An 18,973-nucleotide genomic window follows, 5' to 3' on the forward strand; every position below is an offset into this window, starting at 1 on the left:
GACTTTGTATTGATGTGGATTCTTGCAGTAGAGTAATGTGGAACACCCAACAAGAAGGTTGGATCTGTATGGTGGTTTTGTGAGCCATGATTTTAGCATTTTTTGACAATCAAGAAAATGAATTCCCAAACAGCTCTGGGTTGCTTTTGGCAATCAGTATTGTTATTTCCAACTGGTTTCAGGCTACTGTGTGGGTATCCCAATGGTGGTTTTAGGCAGTGATCTCCTGTGCTCACTGACATGGCAAAAGTTAGTGGCAGCCTATTTTTCAGATTTGTACTGCACATTTTTGTATGATTTCTGGCGCGCAGCATGCTTTCCAGTGGCCATTCTGATGTTTCTGCTACCAGCAATTCACAGTACTGTTTTGGGGCTTGGATGCGTGGGTGAAAACATCCCACAGCTCTGTGGAAGAACGCGGAACCCAGTCGAAGGAAAGTAGTAGCATAAAACATGAATAACAATTATGATAACAATAAGTTGAATGTGGAGAAGGGAGGGAGCACGATTCAGCAGTGGGTCGCATCCAGGAGTAACTTAATTGACAAAATAAAACAATGAAGGGGCAGCAAAAGGGTTTTCTCAATATTTTGCCATGATGCTACCCTTGTGCCCTTATTGTTTATTATTTTCCTTTTAATGCTAGTGGACTCTGGTTAATGGATCACATTCTACTGGCACAAGGTAAGACTGCTTACCGCCCTATTGGACTGTGCAAACTCAAGTGCATGACTTTGAACATTCTGCCAACTCCAGTTGCAAGATGTGGATAATATCAAAGTTAAAGCATACTTAATCTTCACAAGGCCATCTGTAACCTATAATGCAAACAGTTCCTTTTTGAGCTTCTCATTGTCTGGGTTCCTCCTCTTCCCGTCTGCTTTCGCTAAGTGTCTTCACCAGTGGATGCCTTCTTGGCCCTGTGATACAATACTTGCATCTTCTCCTTCCATATACAAAAGTCTGTGGATTGGCTTCGCATCGTCATCTTCTCCTATCTCAAATACAATCTCCTTTTCTTGGCTTTACACTTCACATATGACAGTTTTAAGTTCTCCACCAGTCCCTGGTATCAGGACTGGCTTGGCTTCTATAGTGCAGATAGGTTTTTTAACACTACCGTTTGGATTTGTGTGGTGTCGGGACGAATGCTCTAATTGTGGGAGCAGGGACAGGACATGATGGAAGGGAAGTGACGGAAGGGGGCACAGAATTTCAGCAAGTTGATGCTAGAATAAAGACATGTTAAATTCACGCTCCTGTCTCTGCATCCTTTGTAGAGGAGGGGGTACCGTGTGGGGGATAAATAAAGAGGTACCATGCATGGCAATCTTATGCTCACAAGTGCTAACATTGGCAACGAGGCGGACCGCCCGCGCCTGTGCCTGAATCCGCCTCAGGGAAGGAAAAGACTCAAACGAGAGCACGAGAGGCCCGCATCAGTGCGCATGCTGTAAATATAGCGGTAAAAGCATGCAGGATGTCTTGGAGTTGCCAGGGATAGCAGTGAAAAGCAGTGAAGTACTCCCACACAAGAGAGGCAGTGACTGTCATGCCTGCGCCATGGGCGCATCCATTTACGCTCAATATGGACTATTTGTTTATCATTTATTTGCAACAGACTCTTGGATCCATCTATATTTACTTTGGGAACTTTAATATTTTTCCCACAAACTACATATACCACAATGCACCTGGCTACAAGCATCGATTCCTGGCTGTTCCTATTGGTTATCAAAGGAACTACACCCCCCAGAAGCCCTAGGGACTTGCCCTGATTCCACCAGCCCAGGAACAGAAAGGGAGGTGGCCAATTGCCTGCAGGTGTGCTTAGCCAGGTGCAACCAATTAGCCTGCCTCTGTGCTGGGCTAGGCAGTATAAAGGCTGCTGCCTGCAGCGGCTCAGCTTCTTGCATCTGAGAGTCCTTCCTCCACCTTTCGTGTCTTCCTACGGATCCTGTATGCTGTTTACCTTCACTCCTACTTGGACCCTGCCTTGTTGCTTGCTACACCCTGCTGCCTTCCAGCCTCCGCCCTTGCCCTGCCGGGCTCTCCACATTGCAGCCGATCACGCTCTGCTGCCTTCCAGCCTCCGCCCTTGCCCTGTCGGGCTCTCCACATTGCAGCCGATCACGCTCTGCTGCCTTCCAGCCTCCGCCCTTGCCCTGCCGGGCTCTCCACATTGCAGCCGATCACGCTCTGCTGCCTTCCAGCCTCCGCACTTGCCCTGCCGGGCTCTCCACATTGCAGTCGATCACGCTCTGCTGCTTTCCAGCCTCAGCCCTTGTCCTCTGGGCTCCCTGCTCTGCAGCCTGCCTCACTCCGGCTGCCTACAGCCCTTGTCCTCTGGGCTCCTTGCTCTGCAGCCTACCTCACTCTGACTACCTGCAGCCCTTGTCCTCTGGGCCTTCCTACTTTGCAGCTGATCACGCTCCGCTGCCTGCTACCTACCTTTTCCGCTGGGTGCTCGGCCTAGCAGCCCTCTACAGTCCTCTGCTACCTTCTACATTCAGCGGCCCTGTCCCTCAGGATTCACTCCTTACTGCCCGGCCCTTTTGGGATCCTTGCCGTGCAGTCTGCTTTACTATGCTGCCCTAAACCCTTTTCCTCTAGGCTTTCTACCTTACAGTCCTACTCCTGTGGGCTTGCTCATAGCTTTCCTGCTCCTCTGAGCTCTCAACCTTGTTCCTTACTGTCCTCTGCAATCCTATCCTGTTACATGACTTTCCCTTCATTTCCTTTTGCTAGTTTGCTATCACCTTCTTTCCTGGATTTGTCTGTAGTATCTTCTCTTGTACTGTTTGTAGACCCTTTTGTACAGAGCTTGTCTGTTGGTTCCCATCAGTCAACCTCTGCCCCTTCCCTTGTCTCGTTTCTACATTACAGACACCCATAGCTGCTGTTCCAAGTCATGAGCAAACAGCGTGGGCCCCTGTTATAGCAAACTGTGCAGAAGGCTAGAGTATTTCCAAGGTTCGTGGAATACTCTTTTCCTATATCTGCATACACCCCAAGAGGGTATTCATTCTGTAGCTTTTTCCCTTGCTACTCTGGCCTACTCTTTGTTCTCTTTCCTCTCTGCTGTGTGTGTACTTATCTGTCCACTTTATTTTGGCACAACCACCCAAACCCTTTCTGGGTGTCTTGTGCTACTCTTAATAGAGTGTCATCCCTGACAGTGACGGTGGTTCCTGGTTTGGCAGAGAGACACGTGCTATATGTGTAAAGGTGAGAGAGGAAAATATAAACAATCCCAAAGACAGCCAAGACCCCATACCCAGAGGGGCCAAGCCAAGTCAAAGCTCAAACACAATATTCACCATGTCAGATGATGACTTTGAGCCATGATAGCTGCAACCCAGCCCAACCCATTGCCAGCTAGACTACAGGAATCATCCAGGCAGTTGCCAGGCGTGTTCCACATGGAGGACACCAGCAACAATGGGTCCCAGATGGGTGAGATGGGTGAGATATTTCAAAACATACGTGGGTGCGCTTGGCCTCATGGATTATCACAGAAAAAAAGGCCACTGAAGCTAGAGGTAGGACCAGCCACTAGAGACCTCACAGTAGAATTACCAGAGGACACTGTGGACGCATTCAAGATGGATGAAAACAGCACTGACTGAATACTTCACACTGCACACAAATGTTGATTGCAAAAGACACATGTTCCACACCATGGCATATCACAAACGAGAGTAAATGGATGCATTTGTTATGCACCTTTGAATAAGGATCAAACACTGCACATTGAAGAACTACTCCAACAACGAAGTGCTGAGGTCCCAGATAATTGTGAGATTTGAGTACCCACATTTTCGGAAGAAATAACTGCAGAAACAATGCTCACTTGAAGAAATACTGATGCTAGTGTGAGCGGAACTGGCAGTGGAACTGCAAGCAGAGACAAGACTCTCATAGGTAATGCCAGATGGTGAACAAAATGGCTGCAGTGACTCTACCGCATGGCACAGCGGAACAATTCTGTTTCCATTTTGGTTATGAATTCCCGTATGAAGGGTTTTGCCTGGAGATAGGACATCTATGCCCGGCATGTGGTGGTAAAATCCGTTTCAATGTTGTATGTAGAATGCCAAGAAACCCATTGAAAGAGGAGAGTGACAATAACCCACCAATAAGAACAAAGGCCAGAACTAACACAACAGCGGCATCCATGTCTGTAGCTGCTAGAACACTTGGAATTCACAAAGAAGGTGGGAGAAGGGATGAAGGATGGGCCGATGATAGAAGGAGGCCAGAAAGGGAAATTAATCAAGGCTTGACATCACTCCCATCTAGAAGGGCACGCCACCACGTACGCTGCCTAATAGAACAGTCTCTGTCAGAAAGTGAGTCCAGTCATCAGCAGAAGATCACAGAAGGAAGGGATACCTATACGCTCTAGGAAACCCTGCAGCAAAGGAACATGGTACAATTCTGCTACTCACAGTAAACAATCTACAGGCAGAATTCCTAGTGGACACTGGAGTCACATGTAATATAACGATTTATGGCACACAAGTACATAGATGCTGTGGCAAAGATGGACCAGCTCTTCCTGTCCCTACTCAAAGTTCTAGTAAAACTAAAATAGAGACAAAAACAGCTGCACACTGACCCAGAGATTACACCCGTGGCCAAGCATTATAAAGGCATACCATTGAATATCCAGAGACAGGTAGAGGATGAGCTCCACAAACTATTGGAACCCAACATCGTCAAGCCCCTATCAGGACCCAGACCGTCGGTGTCATCCATTGTACCAGTACTTAAAAATGGATCAGATGCTATCTGACTATGCATGAACATGAGACGACTCAACCAATCAATAAAGAGGGAATGTCGTCATGCTCTACGCCTCTCAGATATGATAAACTTGTTAAATGGGGCCACAACAGATCTTAGCAAGATTTAACATCACCTAGAGCTAAGCCCAGAATCAAGATATATCACCACATTCCTGACCCACTTTTACCGATACAAATGGCTCAATTCTGGGGTAATCTCAGCAGCGGAAATATTTCAGGCTGCAATCCCCAGTGTCATCAAACACATTCCCAACTGTATATAGTACAACAATGACATTCAGGTTTTTGGCACTGACACTGAACATCATAACAACACACTGGCCAGAGTGTCCATGGTTTTGGAGTCAGCAAATCGTACCCTCACCAAGGACAGATGCTGGTTCCGGACAGGCACTCTGAGTTTCTTTGGCCACAACTTCTCAGCACATGGGATGATGCCAGACCAGGAGAAAGTGGCAGCCTTAAATGAGGCACCCTCCAATAGGTCTGTGGCTCACCCTTTTTACCCTCAATTCTCATAAGGTTAGAAAATGATCTTGTCTTGATTCTGCTTGGCTTCAGCACTTGATGAGGATCTCCCAAATGAAATGGGACAAGTTGGCATCTATTCCTCAAAAGGGGGTTAACATCTGTTAAAATTCACCTGCATAGCAACCCATGCTTCCCATATTCCTGGAATCTGTCCTGTTATGGTTTCAGAACTAGATGATGGTTTCCATTCACCCTCATAGCCTCACAGTCTTCCCACTATAATCATGGAAGCTGTCCTGTTATGGCTTCAGCACTAGATGAGGATTTCCCATTCACCCTCTTAGCCTCCAATTCTTTCCACTGTATTCTTGGAAACTGTCCTGTTATACCTTCAGCACTGTCCCTGACTATGCTGAGAACAAAAGCAACATACAACCCTCAAACCTTCTTTTATTTGAGCTACCTCATTATTTTGCTCAGCGTGTGTCATATTTATAAAAAGAGCATGATGGGCACAGTCTGGCCAGATGAAGTAGAGTCAATAAATCACTCTCCAGGCAGAGGTACAATACTTAGTTTATTGCAATGTCAATGACATCATCATATGTGTAGCCTCCAAGAAATATATTTGTTTGGCTTATGGCAACAGCCATACTTTGACGTGCAGGGTGACTGAGGATGATGGCTCTGGTGCCTTAGGCCCAGACAGGTGCCTGAGTGCAACTACGTGCCCTTGGCAGCCACCTGTCACTGGTCCCACCCTGAATACCTAGTGTAGGTTCTCGGTTGAGCGATCTCGTTCTATCCAGCAGAATGTCCAATCAGAATATTAAGAATGTATAGTTTAGTTTACTTTAGTTTGTTTATTTGTAAAGCGCTGCCGAACCCGCAGGTAGCTGGGCTCATTTTCTTGGGAACCACGGTGTTACAGACGGTTGCACATACATACAAATAATACAATAGTTAGTATGAGAGACCTGCTTACATAAAGGTCCGTGCAGAATTATGTATTAGTTACAACGGGTATTTTGCCAAAACGGGAGCTACCTCTATATATCACAGAGTATCAGAACTCTATAGAATGGCTAGCCATCTGATGGATGCCTTTGTAACTTCCACACTGCACCCACAGGCTCCCTTCACGTCCATGGCATCCATCTCGGAACGATACCAGGATCCCATGGCTGGCAGTGCCTCCACCTGATGCATGAAGGAAATTATATATATATATATCCCTGATGCCTACGGGTACGTACTCTGATGCCACTGACAGATTGCCTGAGCATTGATGATCCTTATTCCCTCTGCTGCTTCCCATCGAGACCTTCATCCTGTCACTATAAATGTGTCTGTCACGCCCTTATTGGCTTTCTGCAATATTTTAAGTGTCATGTTTGACATGAGTTGCCCAAATAAGATTTATTTGACCTTCCTATATGCCTGCTGCACAGAGTACAGGCAACATCCAATGTCCTACAAGACTCCAAGTCATAGCCCTGTGCTCTTGAAGCTGATGGCATCCAGGAGGATGCACAGAGAGACATGGAACTAATACAACAATAGGCAGGACCTCATCAAATGTTCCAGTCCCAAAATAATAATTACAGGAAAAACAGAGCAACGCCAAATGACTGGAATTTTCCTATTGCAGGTTCTAATAAGGATGTAAGACCAGGACCATCTAATGATGGAGGGACAATCATAGTCATGATCAGTCTGTCCATTTTGAGGAGGGAACAACCAGCCAATGTGTTGTGAACTTATTTGCTGTATGGATGGAAGCAAGGTTGGAATGCATGAGGTCAGAGATAATGCTGGAAGGTGAGAATGTTGATATATGAGAGGGGAATCCTAGTGTGCTTGCATTCCAAACCCAGGGAGTTGGAGGCATGTAGTCCAGTTGGTGGGAGCCAGTGGTTTCCTCTCATGTAATGTGTGGAATTAAGAGTAACTGGAATAGCTAACAATTACTTGTAACTTACATGAAGCGGTGGTCGAAGGAGGCGGGAGCGTTCTGGAGCGGTGCTCCTATACTTTTTATTTTTATGTTTAACTCTTCCTATACTTTTATTTTAAAAATAAACCGTTATAGAATGGTTTTGTTTAAAATAAATGTGTAGGAAGAAGTTGAAGCTGGCACTTCAGTGCACTGCACTGAACATTCACTTAAATAGCAGGTGTGTTCGTTTGGGGGTTTGGATTGTGTGTGGGAGGGGGCACAGCGATGGGCTTTGTGGGGAGCGGGGGCTGCCCAGCACGGAACATAGTTCCACTACTTCTTTACGTACACTTCGACCACTGACATGAAGTGTCCGCGGATCAGTCTTATAACACTGCTGATGAGCTGGTCTCTCATGGAAATGTGTGCTGTAGCCAGGTTGGCATGGGTTTTTGTGAAACTAGCAGTCAGGTAGACATATACGGAGGATGGTGCAACCTATGGGTAAAGTGCGGCATTAGAAACCCAGACCAGCACTTAGAAGCAGAATAGGCTGCATAGAAAGTATGAGGACTGCAGATTAATGCAGACGCTGTAGCAGGTGAACTAGTGGAGAACTGAAAAGCTGGGGAGTACAGAAATGCATGGCCATGGATTGTGGCTTGTTGCGGTGCTTCTGCAAATACATGAGGGGTTGCACTTGCCTATATGACATTCAACTGATGGAGCATCTGGGACAGCGTGGTGATGAAAGAACTTTTGGGAGCCTGGAGCTCTGCTGTCGATGAGGACTCAGTAAAGAGTGATGACATCACTACGGATAATTAGAGAAGAGAACCTTAAGGTTTTCTCACACCGTCCTGATTCTGCATCGATGACTATGGAGATGGGTGCGTGGATGTAAGGTGAAAGTCGATCAAATTCGTGAGAGGGACGTATGCCTCATTGGACAGTCTCGGATGGAAGAAGGGTTTCCTAGTACATACATGCCAACCCTCCCGATTTAGGTGGGAGACTCCCAATTTTTCTATGAAAAATACTGCATTTTTCACATTCTCCCACCTAAAATTGTACTTTACTCTATGAATTCCTATGGGGAAATTGCTCTCTCCCGATTCCTCTGAAGAAATCTCCCTCGCAGGTGCCTCGGAATGTTGGCATGTATGCTAGTACCCTGGATCAGGCGCAGGAGTGAGCAGGGTTTGGTGTGGCGCCGGACAGTGCAGCACATTGATACGTGGCCATCGTGGGTCCTGGTACTGACAAGATCGAGGACTGTGAGTTTCACCAATGGCATGATTTACCCAGCAACTGGTAACGGGGTCTTCCCAGTGTGAAAGAGTGAGGGTTGCAAAGATATAGACAAGAACAAATACCTACTTTGTGATCAGCAGGACTCAAGAAACTTCAGGAATATTTTGACATATGTGTACATTATGTTCTTTTAAAGGGGATAATGTGTTGATATTGGACAGGAGTATGCTGTGTATGTAGGGAGATAAAGAGTATTCTGTGTTAGTGTGAGTACACAATATGTGGATGTGTCTAGGCTGAAGAAGAGCGTTGATTAGGATATTGCAGTTTAGCTATGTTGTAAGTCGTAGAAGCAACATTTTACGATAGGGTTGAGTAGTATCAATAATTTTTGGAGGATTTACAGGTTTAATGCTGACAGGGTTTCTATGTGTTCTGGGTCACTACATTGGCACTGGTCCTGCCTCATCTCTATTTTATGAATGTCATTGTTTCTGTGAATGTCATGAAGATTGTTTATAGAATTGCCTTCCTTCAACTTCAAGAATGTATCGAGGAATATGATTTCCTAGGTATTCACCAGGTCTGGTTTTAGGGCTAGACACAGAACTAAGTCAGCCTTATTACATTTTAAATCTAATTAAGCGATAGGCCCCGAGTAGGGGTGGGCACTACCACTTCAGGTAATGCCCCGGGCCCATAGTTACTTGAAGTTATAATGCCCCCCCCTGAGAGAGGCCTATCGCTATTAGTACCCCGGCCTGTAACACAGGGGTACTAAGAGCATTTTTTGTCTGTTCCGAAATATTACAGCGTTTTGGAACAGAAAAGAAAAAGTAAAAAAATGGCCACCGGGGAACGGAAAACAAAGTCGGTTTTCCCTTTCCATGGCGGCCATTAAAAATTAGTGGAAAAATGTAAACAAACAAAATGGCTGCAATGGAAAGGGCAGAAGGGACTACGTGTAATCCCTTCTTCCTTTCCATTATGGCCTGTCACAGATCGGGAGCGGACGCGCTGTTGAAAGAAGTGTTCACAGCATGTCCACACCCAAAAAGGACAAAAAAAGAAGGTAAGTGGGGTTGGGAGGGCAGGAAGGGAATTCTTTGGATTGGGTTAATGGGAGGAGGGAATATCACTTACCTCGATCCCCGACGGGGGAAGATGGCAGCTTCCAGCCGTGTGGTGGCTCAGAGCGGGGATTACCCCGTTTTGAGCCTCCTCATTGGCTTAGTTGCAGCCACACCCCCCACCGGGGACAGAAAGGAGGAAGGAACGTTATGGGGCGAGAGATTCCCGGTGGAGTATAGCCCCGGTGAGAGCCAATGAGATTGCATGTTACAATCTCATTGTCCCTCGCCGGGTACTAATTCAAATGAGATCATTGACGGGGGACATACCACAGCTCTTATGCTGCTGGCCTTACCGGCAGCTTTTGATTTAGTCAATCAAACGCTGCTGACAAAGAGATTAATGGAGGAAGACAATTTTTCAGACAATGCGGCTGCCTGGATTGAATCATTCTTGGAGCCACACACAGTGAGGGTAGCAGTGGGGGACTATCATGCTTAAGTGTGCAGTTCCACACAGTGCATGCCTCTCGCCAATACTGTTCAACATATACACCAGTACACTGTTCGATCTGTCGGAGAGTGTTATCATTTTATATACCAATTTTGCTGACGACTCCCATATCTTACTGGCGCTCTCTAATAACCATGAACAAGGCTGGCAGACCCTTAAAAGACTTTCAACCTCATCCAGGTGTGGAAGGCAATGGGCTCTTTGGCTTTAAATGGCAATAATAAAAAGGTTCTTTAGTGTTGGGGCTGGGCCATGTTAGAGTAAACTGGATCTTAGGTACTAGTCCTTTGTTATAGCTGTTTGTCGGTTTTAGGGTGCCACCTATGTAAAAACATTGGGAGTATATCTCGATGCACAATTGTCACTTTCAAATCAAGTGGCACATTTGAGTTCCACATATGGCTATATCAATAGACAGAACTTGAATAGGCCGTAAGTCTTATAAAATGGAGCAGTCAGGGCCACTTACGGATTATGTAAGGCCATTCAGGCATGCCCTCTGTTATGTTTACATGTTGAAAGGCTACTCAAGCAGGCCGCAGGTAGATTCAACAGAATACTTTAATCAGGTTACATAGTTCATCAGATGACATCAGGTACATCGGGAAGGTAGGACTGGCTCCCACCATCCAGGCTACATGGCTTCCAACTGCCCTGGGTGGAACCTTCAATCAAACCCAAGCGTTCCAGACACACACAGAACATTCCATTCATGACCTCACTCACCATGAATTCAGGAAGAGGGTGCAAACAGGGAAACCAGTCATAACACCCTTCACTGGCTCCCGGTGATGCATCGCATCTAGCACGAGGTAATGTCAATGACGCCTAAAGGGCACCCACAGCGGCGACCTGAGTGGCTGCTTGCAGGTGAAATCTGTCAATAGAACTCTTCGCTCGTACTCGGGCATCTTGCTCTGTCAATCAGCATATAACCTTACCAAATCTGGAGGATCCGGTCTTGATAGCAGGCCCCCAATAACATGGAATCTCCTTATAGCTGACCTTCGGAATATATCTTGTGTAAACAATTCGGGAAAGATTTGGAAAGCTACATTTTAAATAGGAACCCTGATTGATCTGCCCTTTTTCTTTTTCTTTGCCTTCCTTCTTCATTTGTGATTGTTGTCTTTTATGATGTGTGTCTGTTAGTCCTGGCACCCTGAGACCCCAGGGTGTGTAGCACCCTATACAAAAATTCAAATAAATAATCAATACATGTGGGGCTTGGAATTGACTGTATGAGTTTGATTGATGTGTTTGTGACTGGTAAGGAAGTGAGATGTGTTGTGAGGTGCTTTTCTGGATGGGTAGATGCAAGCAAGTCTGGAATGCATGAGGTCAGAGAGAATGTTGATGTATGAGTGAGGGAATGCTAGTGTGTTGGCATTACAGCCCAGGCAGGTGGAGACTAGTAGTCTCAGCAGTGGAAGCCAGAAGAGCCTCTCATGTAAGATATTGACTTAAGAGTAATTGGAAAGCAGGATCGTACATGTACCATACCTGAAGTGCTTGCACATGTCCAGTACACCACAAACCGTATCTGCATCACTCTTTTACATCATAGAGGGTGAGAAGAGAAAGATGGCAAAACAATGTCCCACAAATTACTCTCAGCATAGACAATAACAGATTCTTACCTCATTACGCTGAGTTCTAAATATTTCTAGTTACCAACTATCTGATATCGAATATAAAGTTCTCCAACAAGGAGTATCCTTTGTACAGAGGGATCAATTTGATCCACTACAAGCTAATATAGAATTTACGCACTTAATAATAAAATCTATTAAAACAGTTTTTTGGGGAAATCAGGACAATACTGCAAAAGGACATGTTGATTGTTTACGTAGCCTGTCAACACTTGAACCATATTGCCTGAAACCATAACATCTCAGAAAGCTATTTTTAAAAGATTGGATGAATTACAAGCAGAAACTCACACAGAATTTCATAATCATTAAATAAATTAAAAAATAGTGCTTTCACAATTAATGGAAAATGAGCCTGCCTTTAGTGAGGTATCACTAGTCTAAGTAAAATCTTAGACATTATGGGACAACAATCAGCACCAACACCACAAATAATTCAATGAAGACCCTTGAATTATCCTTAAGTCTTGAAGTGTTTTTGTGCCATCTTTGACACGTCACACGTCACCAACAGACCTATGAAAAAGAGAATATTCGAGGATATTCTAACATAAATCATGCATTAGAATATAGCAACATAATGCACTGTTAGTGGAACAGTGTGTGTCACACAAACACACTTGAGAACAATATCACTGAATAATTTGAAAAAGCTAAAAATCCTGCTACGGGGTGGAAATATGAATGCCATATTTTTCCAAATAGAACAAAGCTGGACTTTCAGAATGAATACATAGAAGGTGGCCTGAATGAAGAGATCAATTAGTATCCACTGGCCAATTGTCAACTTATCAACTTACCATAGCAAGAATAAAAGGAAAGTGGAGCGGGATAGATGCTGTCTGAACCCAGCAATAATATATAACTAAATGGTCCTAATAGTTTGCTATTAAGTAATCTGAGATGTGTTTTTTAAAATAATTTTAAAATACAATTTTATTACAACACTCAATGGGCCTCATTACGAGTTTGGCGGCAGCCAGGGAGCTATTACCGGGCTCCTTTACCGGGTTCCAAGAATGGGGAATTACTGGGCCATTCCAAGAATGGAGGGCCCGGTAATTCCTCCCTCTGAGAACCCGAGCCTGGGCCTTCCCCATTCCCATCTGAGCCCCCATAGGGTCAGTGGGAATGGGAGAGAGAGCTAACAACGGACCGATTACGAGCGGGCTGTTGTTTGCTCCCTCTTCCCCTCACGGGGCCCGGTAACGACGCCTGGTTTTACCAGGCGTCCTTACCGGGTCCCGCGAGGGGACCTCGTAATTTCGCGGGATGGGTTTAACGGGTCCGCCTCCATTAGCGGAGCCCGTTAACCCGTTCCGCGAACCACCTAATGAGGCCCAATGTTGTGAAATAATATCTCTGGGTGTACCACTGTTCAGTAGTATGTATTTCATATATGCTGCTTGTATGAATGAACATCATTTGTGATTATGCGTATAAGAGCAAAGATGACATATATTTAAAAAGTATTACAAATTACTCTAAAATGGCCTTCATTCAACTTTAGTTCCACCAGCAGCAACACAACAACATCCACGATGCAACTTTATCTAAAGGAAGGTGTGTCTGCTGCTTTTATTCCCCTGCTGATGGCTACTGGGTACAATGGAATCATAAGCATTAACGTGTACATTCTCTTGTGTCTCCACAGGCATATTGAAGAATTCTGCTCAAATCAAAGACGATAGCAGATAATTAAAAATCTGAGGAATTGATCCTGGATGGAGACGAACTACAGAAATGATTGAAATCAATTTCCTGATGAAGGCAATTAGCCATTTAGTTGCTAAAGTCGATATACCACCAATTTAGGGACATACTAGATTTGCTCTGGATGCCGATGTTGCCCCATGTTTTTCTTGTTTAAGGGCATACATGCAGCTGAAAGTAGAATACAAATCAAATTGCAGTCCTCCATCATAATGTACAATTGTTACTTTTCCAGGTTAAAATTCAGCAGTAGGTAGGCTAAAACAACCTTTCTTAATTTGATTTTAGAAATTCTTAAGAACCACATCATTTATGGAGACATTTGTGTAACTAAGTTCTGAGAACCTTGGGTATCCCTGGTAGAAAGGTGGTCCACCAACACTATCCAGGGTCAGTCTTTCCTTTAATTAGGGTGAGGATATCTGAGTAGCATGTCACCTGAGCCCAATATGTGGCAATCAGAATCATTTTGATCTTAAACCTCTGTAAAGCCCAGAGAACCAGAGGTATGATGGAACCACAGAATAAAGTCCCACTCTACGATCACTCTATCCTACTATGGCTCCCGTGGGGAAATTCCGTGGAGGAACACTGCTCATTTCCAGTTTTCCTTTGAGGCAAACAGATCCACAGCAAAGAAAAACAATGAATACATACATTTAAAAAGTATTACAAAAAATGGTCTGACCAATATATGAGGCCCATAAGTAACTCTAAAATGGCCTTTATTCAACTTCAATTCCACAATCTAAAGTTACACAAGCAGAAAGACAACAACATCCACGATGCAACTCTATCTAAAAGAAATTGAGTTTGCTTATTTTATTCTCGTGTGTCTCCACAGACAGATTGAAGAATTCTGATCAAATGAAAGATGATAGCAGATCATTCTTAATCTGAGGAATTGACCCTGAATGGAGACAAACTACAGAAATTATGCAATGTCCTGATGCAGTATGATGTCACCTGAGCTCAATACGGGGCAATCTCGATCATCTTGATTTTGCACCTCTGTAAACCCCTGAGAACCAGAGGTATGGTGGGAACCACAGAAGACTCTACTCTCAGTGCACCCTAATATGGGGAGATTTCCCTGGGGCAGAACAGCTCTCATTTCCAGTTTCCAGTTTTCAGGCAAACAGATCCACTTGACCCTGACTGTTCCAAATACTGGCTACCACATTCTCTGTTCCAGCAAGATGGCTTGCTGAAAGATTGTAATTGTATAATTGTAATTGTAATTGAAATTGGTTATGTATAATGCGCTAGATACCCAGAGGTTTCTAAGCGCGGACCCAAGGAACATGTTGGCCCTCAGATGTACTCCTGAGACTAGATGAACTTTGATGAACTTTGTTCTCCAAAGCTCACAACCACACCCACATCACTTCCCGGCAAAGGGGCAGTAATGCCTGCCTTTTTGTGGTATTGCGTGATCACTCTTCTGTCCATCAGTAGCAGAAGACCTTTCCCACAAAGCAAAGGAAGGATAGCTGGCAGTGCTAGGCTAATTGCTCAATGCTCAGACCAATTGATGTGAAACCTAGATTCTGCTGAGGGCCAAAGTCTTCTCACCTTGATGTCACCAAAATGGGCACCGAAGCGGTGGTGTTCTTGACCATCGTGACTGCTGTTTTTCAATTAATCCACATGATGATGGGGTTGGAACTTCCTGCCCCCTTCTATCATCTCTGGGTTGAATAACCCACAACGCTCAACCCAAGAGGAGATTGTGTGGAATTGTACCTGAGGTGAAAGGTCTCTCCCTGCCCCCTATCGTGGAGTGATGGGACTTTTTGCATGAAGAAGAAGATGGGGAGTAGCTTTTAGAGAGTGATCTCTGAGTGCTTTAATGTTTCCTATCCTTTCTGGTTTCCCTATAGGGAGAAGGTCCCTCCACTCATCTTTTTAGATCTTCAGGGCAAGAAACAATCCCCTTCTTTGAGGACTTGTGTAGATGGGGTACCACCGAAAGGACTTAGATAAGGGTCAGACAAAAGAAAGTTCGAACTACATTTTCCTCTGTCCTTTCAGGTTTAAGGTCCAACAAGGTCTACATTTCAAATTGCCATTGTGTGGACACTCCTACAAAGGCAAATATTGTCTGGATCCGTGGCGGACATCCTACAATCACAGTTCCTAAAGGTTTTAAACCCCAAGATGTCTGTGTTCGAGACATGGAACGGAGTTGCTCATGTGAAGAGAGAAGCGCTCTCTGACAGCAAGCTGAGCGCACCAGAAAGGTAAATCAGCATGAGGCCACAATAAGCCCCTACCTAAGCAAAGCTTTACTGATGTTAGCTTACGCTGAAAATAGAAGGGGTTTGTGATAGGATGCAATCCATTAGAACGTATCATGTATGAGTTGTGTACAAATATTAATAACGTTTTTGATAATTCCAGTAGTAAAGAATCTGCACTTTATAGTCACGTTGATGTAACTTGAATGGCCAGATAAACACAGTAGTGTAAGGAATCCATGTCCAGCCATCTAGGCTTGGAAGGCCCGACCTCGTCAGATTCTTCCGCCTGGCCCAGCAATGGCGGGCGCATAGCGGCACCAGAGCGAGGCTCTGGCGCCCAGAGACCACTGTATTATTGCGTAGTGCCTTTTGGTCGCCCAGAGACCACTGTATTATTGCGTAGTGCCTTATGGTCGCCCAGAGACCACTGTATTATTGCGTAGTGCCTTATGGTCGCCCAGAGACCACTGTATTATTGCGTAGTGCCTTATGGTCGCCCAGAGACCACTGTATTATTGCGTAGTGCCTTATGGTCGCCCAGAGACCACTGTATTATTGCGTAGTGCCTTATGGTCGCCCAGAGACCACTGTAGTATTGTGTAGTGCCTTATGGTCGCCCAGAGACCACTGTATTATTGCGTAGTGCCTTATGGTCGCCCAGAGACCACTGTAGTATTGTGTAGTGCCTTATGGTCGCCCAGAGACCACTGTATTATTGTGTAGTGCCTTATGGTCGCCCAGAGACCACTGTAGTATTGTGTAGTGCCTTATGGTCGCCCATAGACCACTGTATTATTGTGTAGTGCCTTTATGGTCGCCCAGAGACCACTATATTCTGACATCCTCTAGGCAACTAGCGCCTTGCACTACTAGAACCATCGCTGCTCAGTCTCGCCTCCCTCCACGTGCCCTACAGAGTATTCCAGCATGCTACCAGGGCTGCACCACCAGATTAGCACACTACTACTCATAGGCGCACTCCTCGCCAATGCAATATATGAACGACACTATCTACACTCGTGCTTACCTAGCTCCAGCATCATGATGCAGTCCAACACAAATTCGACACCTCACCCCAGCCCCAACACCGCGCATCCTCACACCTCTACACCTAATAGCTGCACCAGACTGTGCAGACTGAGGACACGCACACTACCTAGGTCCTTCTCATCGCAACACATCCCAGCATCACTCAGAAACTATAGATTAGGTTCTCGCACATCTGTCTCTCACAACTTTGTGGGTAGGATTCCCCACATCCCCACACCGTGTTCCAACCTCACACCCACCACTATACCATCCACCCCACCCAACTTCAAGCTGAAAAAACAAACGAAACAGCGGCCTCCCAACAGAAGTCAGGTAGCACCTACACTCAAATGCGCATTACTTAACACTCGATCGCTCACTGCCCATGCCTTAGAAATCAACGAGCTCATCTCCAGCTTCGACCTAGATCTGCTAGCCATCACAGAGACTTGGCTGCATGAAGCCTCAGGCCCCGCCATTACCCTAGCTGTACCAGTAGGCTACTCCATCCTTAGACAAGACAGACCTACAAAATCAGGGGGAGGGGTTGCCATAATCTATAAAGACATCCACCATATCAGGCCCACACCCCACACATGGGAAGGGAATGCAGACATACTATCGGCCAAACTATCCCTCTCTCACAACAACACCATTAACATTCACGTCATCTACCGGCCTCCAGGACTCCCAACCGATTTTCAAGGGCAAATTACGCATATTCTCAGCGAAAACCTAAAAAAATCCACCAAAACCTTACTCCTAGGTGATCTTAACCTAGGCTATAATGACCCAAAGGACAAAACAGCAACCTCCTTCCTCAAGGACCTCTCCAACCTAGACTTCACACAAAAAATCCTGACACCCACCCACTCCAAAGGCAGAACTCTTGACTGGCTGGCCGACCATAACTGTAACTCCTCTATCACATCCAACACATTCCTCCCTTGGACAGATCACAGCTGCATACAATTCTCTATCCCTACGTTACCTACCAGAAAAACACCAGTACATAAATCCGCCACCCTAGCCAGAAGCTCCAAAAAGTTAACTGCAGACAATCTACTCCCCCTTCTCAACACCCCATGCCTCGCCCCTCCTTTCCCTCAAGATCCTAACATCCTAGCAGACATACTCAAGGATACGCTCACCAATGCTATAAACTCCATCGCTCCTCTAGAAGAGAAAAAAGAAAAAAAATCCTTCCACTCAAACGCATGGTTCACAGAGGACCTCCAAGCTCTGCGTGACAAAAAGCGCCAAGCACTTAAAAACTGGCAGGCCAACCCATGCGACATCACCAAAGACTTATTCAAAGTCACTGCAAAAAAATACAAAACCGCCATCTTCAATGCCAAATCTGAATCATACAACCGTCGAATACTAGACTCAAAGTGCCACTCAAGAGAACTCTTCTCTATCTTTAAAGAGCTCACAGTGCCTCCCACTTCCTCTGACGAGATCATCAAGGATGAAGGCTGGTGCAACAGTATCCAAGCCGCCATGCTCAACAAAATAGACCTCTTACAAAACAAAATCCGCGACCACTACAATACCTTGCCAAAACAGAGTCGACACTTAGATTCCCAATCCCATAGCAAAACCACTAACATTCCCAAATTTGCCTTTAAAGAAGTTTCAGAACTAGAAGTCCTGGACATACTGAAACATCTGAAACCATCGACTTGCAAAGCCGATACATGCCCCCCTAAATTAATCAAGGACTGCGCTGAACCACTTGCCCCAATCATTACCGCATTCATTAATGCCTCATTCAAGTCCTGCTCTGTCCCAGACAGTCTTAAAGAAGCCTGGGTGCGCCCACTTCTAAAAAAGCCCACTCTCGACCCCACGATGCCTAACAATTACAGACCTATAACAACTGTCCCCTTCCTTCTCAAGATTCTAGATAAAGTGGCACACAGCCAAATCCAACTATACCTCGAATCTAACTCCATCCTAGGCACCAGACAGTCAGGCTTCCGCAAAGGTCATGGAACAGAGACTGCTTTGCTGGACCTAAAAAACCAAATAACCAAGATATTGGACAAAGGTAAACCCGCCCTTTTACTTCTCCTCGACCTCTCTGCGGCATTCGACCTAGTGGACCACAAGACCCTCACCTCACACCTCTCCCACTCCGCACATTTCTCTGACCAAGCCACCTCCTGGATAACCTCATTTCTTGAAGGGAGGGCCATGAAAGTCTTTTCAAACATTTCGAGCGCAACACCATCCATAATACACTGCGGTGTCCCTCAAGGCTCCTGTACAGCA

This window comes from Ambystoma mexicanum, chromosome 2q (assembly GCF_040938575.1).
Source record: "Ambystoma mexicanum isolate Mex_15411 chromosome 2q, UKY_AmexF1_1, whole genome shotgun sequence".
NCBI lineage: Eukaryota > Metazoa > Chordata > Amphibia > Caudata > Ambystomatidae > Ambystoma > Ambystoma mexicanum.